The sequence below is a fragment of the Choloepus didactylus genome, chromosome 18, assembly GCF_015220235.1.
Source record: "Choloepus didactylus isolate mChoDid1 chromosome 18, mChoDid1.pri, whole genome shotgun sequence".
NCBI classification, from domain to species: Eukaryota; Metazoa; Chordata; class Mammalia; order Pilosa; family Megalonychidae; genus Choloepus; species Choloepus didactylus.
In genome coordinates, this window is record NC_051324.1 from 61,274,469 (window position 1) to 61,284,767 (window position 10,299).

Here is a 10,299-nt window from a genome sequence, read left to right on the forward strand (position 1 = left end):
CTCCTCTATTACCTCCCAATCAACTAGGGTTTCTGGATTGGACAGATTTTAAGCTTTTCTCATTTGAGGAGCTAAACTGTTCTGCATCATAATGTACAGGGAGTCTTCATGGTGAGTCGAGATGTAGACACAGATAGCAAACATAATATTAGCAAACACATGGATCGAGTGCTTACTAAAGGTCAAGCACGACAGGGGCTCAGCCTCGGAGGGGAGGTGTCGCCTGGAGCCTGGAGACCTCCAGGTGTCATTACTGTCCTGCTTCCCCTGGAGACTCTGCCCTCCACCAAGTGGCCATGAAGAAGGCGGGTGAGAACCAAAGCTCCGGCTGGGCTGCTCCCTCCAGGTCCGAAGGGTGGCTGATGACCAAATGGCCTGTTTTCTCTGCTGCCCCCACCAAGCCCGCTCTACCACATTGTTGGTGACCTTTGGAGAGCTCGTTGTGTGGCTGGGCAGGATTCACTGTCCTCTGACAAGAGCAAGTCCCAAGGAGCATGGCTTCTACATATTAAGCACTCTGTGCCCAAGGCTAAAAGCAAATCCACAGCCAGCCTGTCTGCCAGGAGTCCAGGCTACAGAGCTGAGGACAGGGAACTCTGGCACAGGCCTGTCACAGTGTCCCCAGACCTCCTGGAGTGCAGGAACAGTGTCTAATAAAACTCTTCTCTTCTTGGTTTGGTAAGAGGCTAGGGATGGACCACTTTCCACAGGGGACGAGGGACATCATGGACCCCCACCAAAGACCACTGCTCTTGCCAAAAGAAGTCTGGCTGGAGAGAGAGCTGACCAGGACTTTGTTGTCCAGTAAGATGCCTCGTAAAGTGTCCACAGTGTTTCTCCAAAGGTATGGCTACAGGCACAGGAGTCAAATGGGAGAGCCACCTAACCAGGCAGTACTAGCCAGTAGTGACAATAATTATACCATTAAGATTATTTTCTTTGCAGAATTTTCCTATGGAAATTAAAATTCTCCTAGTCATTAAAAAAGGGACCATATTGCACATGCCACAGAGTAACCCGATTTTATTCTACTTCATATCATCAAAATTTCAGCACTATTTTTAGTAGCTGCAGAATATATATTCTCTGCTATGCACACACCCAAAGTGATATAAACATTTCCCTACTCTGGAATGGCTAGATTGTTTCCAAAGTTTTCCCCACTCTAAAGAATGATAGAAAACATTCTTATTGCTAAATGTTTGTGGACATCTGCAATCATTTCCTGGGGATAAATTTCTACGAGTGGAATTTCTGGGTTGAAGAGTATGAGCCATTTTAGCACTCTTAGAAGCATTGTCAGGCCTTGAATGAAAGATTTCAAAGGCATTTTCATCCCTTCTGAATTAGAATAGGGTGTTATTCTCTGCCCCACTTCTCGTCATCATTTGGGACTGAGCATGTCCAGCTACTGGCTGGAGAGCCTTGCATTCCTGGGAGAGCAGAAAAATGATGGAGGCCACCCAAGGGCCCACCCAGGGCCCAGGAAGAACTAGCCCCACAATGTAAAGGGTCAGTGGGGGACAAAGGGGGTGGCTGGCTTTGTGAGTACATCCCACAGATCTGTGTTCAGAGGGCTCCACGGTCAAAAGCCAGCAATTCCCCTTCCGTTCTGAGGAGGAGGAGAAGGAAATAAATGCCCCTTCCCCTTAACATCCCAGGCGCGGTTCCCCGTTGATCCTCTGCCTGACGTGGTAGTGAGGACAGGTGACAGAGGCTTTCCTGTGTGTGTGGCCAGAAGGCTGAGGTCCCACCCTCGGTGCAGGCTGGGCTGGGCAGTGGGGATGGGTCAGAAGGAGCCCTGGCGGCACCCCTGTCCCTTCCCCAGCAAGTCTCAGCCTGGCTGAGGGCACCCGTGAGACCCCAGCAGCAGAGGGGACTCACGTTCTGACGAGCCCCAATGCCAGTCCCAGGATGAAAGAAGCCACCACTCCCAAATCCCACAGCAACGGAAATAGATTTTTATCTTGCAGCATTTGTGGAAACCAAAACACCCCTTGGAAAAGGCGAACTTTCATAATTCCTCCATCTTTTAGATTCCGCTTAAACACAGTGGCGACGGAGGCTGCAAACTACATAATTCAGTGACATGAAATCTTCATGGTTGGCAATTAGAAGCCTGCTGGTCCCGCCACCGCCTCCTGCTCACACCTCCTGTGCCAGCTGAGCACAGAATGAGTATGGCCCCCGTGGCTACTGGGGGCCATAAAAATCAGTGAGAAATGGAAAACAACTTCGTACCCTGTGTCTCAATATGTGTAGACAGGAAAAATGTTCAGGCTCGATCTAATTTTGGTGACACTGGCCATCTATCAGACCCAGGCTACAAATGCCTGCAGAGAAAGCAGAGAAAAGGGATTTTTCACCCTTCCTCGGTATCCCGATTGAGGAGTCTGATCCCACCTGCACATGTCTGCCTCTCCACTTCCGCAGGCTGGCATTTATCGGGCCCTGACTATGTGCCCAGCACTGTTCTAAACAATTTACACCTATTAGTTCACTTAATCCTTGCTATTAAAATGGGGATAATGATAGTGCCTTCCTCCTGAGGTTATAAGGATTAAATGAGCTAACACCTGTCACAGGCTTGAAATAGGGACTCCATAGTAAGTGCACACAGTTAATTTTAAATATGTTTATTATTCCTATTTTATAGATGAGGGTGTTGGGACACAGAGTGGTTAAGCAATTTGTCCAAGGTCACCCAGCTAGAAAATGGGGGAGGTGAGATTTGAAGCCAGCAGTCTGGCTCCATTACCTTTTATGCTAAACTGCCCCTCACTCCTCTCTCAGTCAGGTTCTGGTGGAGCAGCAGTGACAAGTTCCAACAAAGAGCTTAGCTCACCACCTCGAAACTCTCGTTCTCGGAAAGAGGAGATTCCTGACCTAATTCAGCATTTTCAGTCTCCAGCCTAAGATAAGCGAGCTGAAGATTTCAAGTCTTTTTCTCCTTGGCTTTCATATCACTCAGATGGATGGACAAAGCAGATATTTTCCTTATAAAATAATGATGACGATGATGACAACGACAATGATATGATGATCGAGGAAGAAACTTTCCTGTGGGACCACTCTGAATTATTCTTGATCATGCCCCACTCCCATAATTAGAGTCAGTATTTATTTTTTGAGAGAAAATTTCGTTGTCTGCTGATTCTTCCTTCTGGGGAGAAGGAAGGAAGGAGAAGTAGGGGAGCCCAAGGAGAAAAGCCAGGCTGGCTTTAGGGAAGCTACCTGGCACGGACTTGGGGCCCGTCCCCAGTGCTTGCAGAAAACACGCCCAGAGAGAAGGCTGAGCTGCAGAATGAAGACTCTTGAGAGACAATCCAGTGTGGCCTTGCCAGGTTACAAAGCTCCAGGATGGGTTTCTATAAACACCCCCACCCAGCACCGTTTTCCTGCCTCCAGCATATTTTACCACAAATCAAGATTCTGATGCTATGTAGGACAATCCCTCCCTCCCCACAAGCTGCCTGTTCTCTCCATCATCCTACAACCCTGTCCCCAGGGAGTCCCAAATCCTGACTGAGACAGAGATGCTAGACAGACTGCTGGGGAGCCTGGAACAATATCCCCAAGCCCCAAGTTCCAGCCCCCCTGCCCCCTGAAACGCTAGTGCAAAAAGGAAAACGATGTACCAGCCACTTTGGGGTGAGAGCCCCAGAGGAGATGGGCAGGGAGAGAAAAGCATAAGGGGGCAGATGTGTTTCTCAGAGGAGTCCATTCTCAACTGGATGTGTTCGGCTCCCCCTCCCCAGCCCCCATGACTCGGGAGAACCAGAGGCTCCCAAAGGCTGGGTTCTCCCTCCCTCTGAGTGTGACCCCACGACAGCCTGGGAGGGCCTGCCCCAGGTCCACCCTGTGCTCCCAGCCCGGGAAGGTGACCCAGCACTGCCACTGGCCCCATGAGCCCCGGCAGATGCCTTGCGTCACTCGAGAGATGAAATCAAGGTGCTTACAGATATTAATGACATTTTAATATCTCCTGACCAGATGCCAGAATTAAGGGCCAGGGCTGCGGGGGATCTCAGGGCAGAGGGTTTCCACCCTTCACTGGGCACCCCAGGAGAGGGTTGGGGACAAGGTGACGAGAAGGCAAGGGACTGCCACTCACAGGCTCGGAGCCGCTGGGAGCCAAAAGCTCTGAGCTGGAAAAGGAAGTACAAGGCATTTCCCGGGCATACAAGCGTGAACCCCCAGCCTGCTACAGCTGCCTCTGCGGCTTCCAATTCTTCCTAACCCGCTGGTCCATTTTGCCAGGGCAGGCGAGGGCACACCAGGGCAGAGTCTCAGGCCCGATGGCCCTGTTCCTTCCTAGCCCTGCCTCTGCCAGCAGGAGCCGGGGCCTCGGGCAACCCACTCAACCTCCCAGAGTCTCGCTAATCAAGCAAGAAGGACAGTTTATTTTCAGAATTGCCACGAGAGTGACATGGCGTGAGGTGGGAAATGGGTTCTCAGCAAATGCTAATCTTCATTCCTCAATCGAGAATCCGAGCAAGCTTTACCACCAAGGAGGCTGATCCCGGTGCAGAAATTAGCCTGAAGAGTTGGATGGCACCTGTGGGGTGGGAGCAATGGGAAAGGAGACAGGTATGTATGTATCTCATTTAAAACCAGCCTTCATGATGGCCTCCAACAAGGTAGAGGTGGGATGGGATGGGGAAGCTCGGCACCCTGCAGCACCCGGGGGCACTGAAGCCCTCGGGCCTGCCAGGGAGGAGGGTGCTCGTAGAGAGGTCAGGTCATGGACCATGGGGAGAAAAGGGGGGGGGGCCCTGCCCAGAACCCCTCCCAGGAGCCCAGGGCCAGACCCGGACCCAACCCCAATCCCTGCCATCCATGAGTGTCACCTGGGGAGCTTTAAAAAATCCCAATGCTGGGTCACTCCCAAGTCCAACTACATCAGATTCTCTGAAGGTAGAACCAGGCATAGGGTTTTTAAAAAACATTTATATAACGTATTTCCCATTTTAGCCATTTTTAAGGGTACAATTCAGCAGTGCAATCAGCACCACCACCCATTACCAAGACTTTTTCATTACCCCCAAATAGAAACTCTGTACTTATTAAGCAATAACTCCCCAGTTCCCCCTCCCCCAGCCCCTGGTGACCTCTAATCTACTTTCTGTCTCTATCAATTTGCTTGTTTTAGATCTTTATGTAAGTGGAGTTATACAATATTTGTCCTACCTCTGGCTTGTTTCACTCAGCATGATGCTTTCAAGGTTCCCAGGTGATCCCACCGTGCAGCCAAAGTTGAGGACCACCACGAGTCTGGACCCACACTCATGATTTGGTTTCAGTTCCATTCAGACTAGAGCTGAAACGTGCAATATGGCAGCCACCAGCCACGTGTGGCTCTTGAGCACATGAAACGTGGCTCCTCCAAACTGAGAAGCACTAAAAGTCCAAAACGCATACTGGATTTCTAAGACTTAGTAGAAAAAAAGAATGTAACATATCTCATTGATGACTTTATATTGATTACATATTGAAATGGCAAATTGGGCTAAATAAAACATTTCATTAAAATTAATTCTACCTGCTTCTTTATACTTGTTAACTGTAGCCAGAGAAAATTTTAAATTACATTACGTGGCTCACATTTGTGGCTGCCATTATATTTCTGTTGGACAGCATTGGTCTGGAGACTGGCCAATTCAAGTATGTGTTCTCTATAGCTCTTCTGTCTGGAAGTTGGTTTCATTTGTTTCTTGGCAATCATTTACTTTAAAACTTCACCTTGTGAGTCCATTTCTTAGCACACGTGAAATGACAACAGAAAACGAGCAGATTCATGGTGGTGGTCAGGGATGGTAAGAGGGGAAAGAAGGAGGCAGGTGTGGCTATAAAAGCAACACGATGTATCCTTGTGGTGATGGAAGTGTCCCATATCTTGACTCTGCTGATGTCAGTATCCTGGTCTGTTATTGTGCTATAGGTTTTGCAAGATGTTATCATTGGGCGAAACTGGGTAAAGGGGACATGCGTTCGCCCTGTATTACTTCTTGCAGCTGCATGGGAATCTACAGTTAGCTCAAAATAAAAAGTTTTGTTAAAAAAAAAACAACAAAAAACCTCTGAAACAGAAAGTTACTACTTTCACACTCTGCTAAAATGGTCCAATCCTTTTAGAAAACAACTGGCAATGTGCATTGAGCCTGAAGAATTATTATTTTTAAAAATTTATATTAGCTTCCTAAAGCTCCCTAAAGGAATCTGTATTGGACAACAATTATCAGTTCCTTAAATGTTTGGTTATTAACTTGGCAGTTCTAACACTATTTCTTTTTTTTGGATCTGTTTAATTCTGTTTCACTTTCTTCAATGGTTACAACCTATTCAGGTTTTCTATTTCTTCTTGAGTCACTTTCTAGAAAATCACCCATAATAGCATAAACTCTTTCATAGTCTCTTATGTTTTAAAAAATTATTACCATATATGTAGCTGTGTCCCTTTTTTTTAATTCCTAAGATTGTTTGTGTTTTATCTTTTTTTTCTTTCCAACATTACCATAGTTTTGGTTATTTTATTCACTTTTAAAGATGAACCAGGTTTGGATTTTATTGTTGCTCTTTACTCCATAGCTGCTGATGAAAAAATCTGCTCTGTTATTTTATTATGGTTTCTAGCCCTTCTCTTACCTCCTCGATTATTTTAAACACACCGGGCTTATGGACTTTTCCATACTGTTTTACAATCAAGGTCTTCAGGTGCTCATTTCCCCACCTATTGTCTGTGCTGACTTGCCCCATAGTAGATCACACCCCATATGGTTTGTAATTTCTACTGTGAGCCCGTCTCCAGCAGGGCTTCTCTCCCTGTGGGGATCATAGGGACTCCCGGTTCTGGAAGTGTCCCTGGAGAGCAGTTTTGAGTTGGATTTGGCTGGGTGACCAGGAGCTCTAACAGTCTGGGACCTATTTTTACATTAATTTCTCAGATTTCTCCCCCACTGAGGGTGTTGTAAATTCAGAATCAGCACCTTGGGTGGCTCAGCCCTTACCCTTGGGTTTCTGGGAAGAGACATTTTTTCCCCTACCTGGAACATCTGGAAGGAACTAAATGTCCTGGCAGCTTTCTTGGGCTGGTAGCCAGCAAGTTCCTAGCCTCCTGTTCATGGTGTGTGTGTGTGTGTGTGTGTGTGTGTGTGTGTGTGTGTGTGTGTGTGTTTTTCAGGTCTGACTTCTGTCCCTGCCAGGGCCCAAGGCCATATCTTTCTGTCCCTGGGTGGGCATTAAAATCCCAGACCCAAGCTCTCCAGCCCAGACCTGAGTCCACTAGCCCCTGGTCCTCCTGGTGTTAGCGCACGTGCTTCAGTCTCTGTGTCTGAGCTCCTTGGAACTTTCCCTTCCTTTCCTCTGAGTCAGCAATAAATTTAAAAGCTTTCTAACATGCCGGTAATTGAATGGGTGTGTGTTACCTCAGTCTCCATAACTCTGCACTGCCACACGCGATGACATCCTTCTGAAGAGTACAGTATAGAAGTGGGGAGTGTCCTAACTTGCCAGTGGGAAACCCTGACACGCCCTACTTCAGCCAGGTGACCAAGTCAACATCAACAGTGAAGAGTCACATTGACAGTCTGCAACCTGGGAGTAAAAATAAGCACTTTACCTCTGTGAGCTTCCTCCCCAAACCCATAACCCTAGTCTAATTGGGAGGAAAAAACAAAAAAATACAACAAAACAAAACAAAACACCAGACAAATCCCAACTGAGGGACAGTCTACACAGTATCTGACCAGCCCTCCTCAAAACTCTCAAAGTTATCAAAAAGAAGGAAAGTCTACAAAGCTGTCACAGCCAAGAGGAGCCACGGAGACAGGATGACTAAATGTAATGTGACATCCCAGATGGGATCCCAGAACAGAAAAAGGACATTAATCTCAGGAAATCTAATAAAGTACGGACTTTAATTAATAACAGTGCCTCAATATGGGTTCATTAATTGTGGCAAATGCAGCACACTAATGTAAGATGTTGGTAGAAGGGGAAACTGGGGGTGGAGGTTATGGGAACTCTGCATTATCTCCATAATTTTTCTGTATAACTGAAACTATTCTCAAATATAAGGTTTATTTAAAAAGCAAAACAACAACAAACAAAACCTGAAAGTCTCAAATTCAGTACATACTTTCCATCTCCCTCTCTTTCCTCGGGTTCCTATCAGAAAGTTCCAGCATCCCCACCCAGCACGGCAGAGTGGGGGAGGCGGGAAGCCTGTCTCTTTCCACGGCTCCTTCATTTCTTAATTTGCTACAATGAGCACACGTGCACAAATCACTTCTCCAGTTGGGGGATGGAGACATATTTAAAATCAACAACTGATGAATTATACAGAAAGAAAAAAAACATATACTTCAAACCAGAGCAGCTTCAGGGCAGAGAGGGGAGGCTGGCGGTGAACTGCCTCCCCTCTCCCGGGACACCTCTCCCCGCCTCCTCCCGGGGCACACGGCAGCCCGCCCCAGGCTTTTGCAATGTTCTATTTTCGTTTTCATTATTTAACCGTGTCCCACATACATGGCTAAGTGGCATGCTCAGTTCCCTGGCTTAATGGACAGCTGGCCTCAGCCTGCAGATGCCAGGCCAGGAACGGGGACCCCGGGCCCCAACCCAGTCAGTTTCAGCAATGGTGGGGGGGGGGAGGTCACTGCTGCCAGGGGGAGACAGAGGAGCGGCTGAGGGGGCACCTGCCAGGAAGGGAGTGCTGGGGGATGTGCAGACCTGCTCGCAGAACTGAGGGGCTCCTGGGGCTGGAGGCAACTGACATCGATTTCTTTTCTTACCTCCACTGAACTCGGCTCCAGGCTAATGGGCTGGGGCCTGTACTGGAACCCACCTCCTGGACGAACTAAATTATTTACTCTCTAGACCTTCACGTCAGATGTGTGTTCTGTCAAAGGCTACACACACAGGAGCCTAGAAAAGCCATGATGAGTCGTGCCCACGCGGCAAGGAACCACGCGGTACAGAAGTGTTGGTGGATCAGCCGTGCTGACCTTGACCCTCAACATTAATACTGTTTTTCCAAACGCTTTCCTACGGCCTCTGACCCTTTGATCAAACCTAGGAAACAGCGTTATGGGTGGCAGGATCTGTTTTATGAGTGAGGAAACAGAGGCCGAGAAGCGTCCTGCCCAGGGAGACGAGGGTGGGGCTGGAACTTGTGTCTTCTGGGTGCCTTCCTCAGCCTGTGAAGGGGCATGAGGACGGAGCCCTGTGGTTCCCCCAGCCAGGAAGTATCACCCCCAGGACGTGGGGCCAGGGGCTCCCCGCTCACATGTGCGCTGGATCTGCCGAGGCGGGAGGCCGGCTGGCTGCTTCCTCAGCAAGCTTGCCCGGGCCTTCTTCTCGGCCCCTCCTGCCCCTGGCGGCCTCCCCAGGCACCTCCCTCCTGTGGGTGAGAGTCCCTCGTCCTTCCCCCAGCAACACATCTGTGAGCAGGAGACAGACGCTCCGATCCAGAGGGAGACAGAGGGCGTGGAGGGAATCAATAGCAGAGACGGGTGGCTCTGTATTGGACCCCCTGCCCTTTATTTCCCTCCACAGCAGCAGGATGGAAAAAAAATGTTCAGCGGAGGTTTGGGCATTAATCGATCTTGGAGCTGGTGAAGCCAGCGGTGTGCACTGAACGGGCAGTGAGGCCAGCTGGCAGCTGGGCTGACAAGGTCTCAATCCACGTGTTGTCAGCCCGTTCACCTGACTCGGAGGCCCTGGTCCACTCTGCCTGCAGAGCCAGAGCCGGCTCAGCAGGGCCTGAGCACAGGGGGGCAGCAGGGTGGGGTGCTGGGGGAGGAGGGCCACTACCACAGCCCCAAACCCACCCCCCTGCAGAGGTAAGGCATTCCCACCCTCCCTGTTGGGGGTTGAATTCTGTTCCCCAAGAAGATCCATTGAAGACCGAACCCCCTGGTTTCTGTGGATGTGGCCTTGTTTGGAAATGGGGGCTCTGCAGCCTGAGAGGTCACGGGGGGCACGGTGGGTCCTAGTCCAGCGAGTGGCGTCCTTATAACAAGAGGGAAATCTGGACACAGAAACACAGAGAGAAGGCCAGGTGAAGAGGCCGAGAGTGGAGGGGTCTACAAGCCAGGAAACAGGACAGCCGGCAACCACCAGGGGCTGGGCAGAGGCAGGGAAGGATCTTCCCTCAGAGCCTCTGGAGGGGGCGAGGCCCTGCCATGAACTCCTGGCCTCCAGAACGGTGAGAGAGTCGATTTCCATTATCTTAAGGCACCCAGCTTGTGGGTGGCAGCCCTCAAGCTCAAAGGCCTTTAAAACTGAGCTGAAACCCAA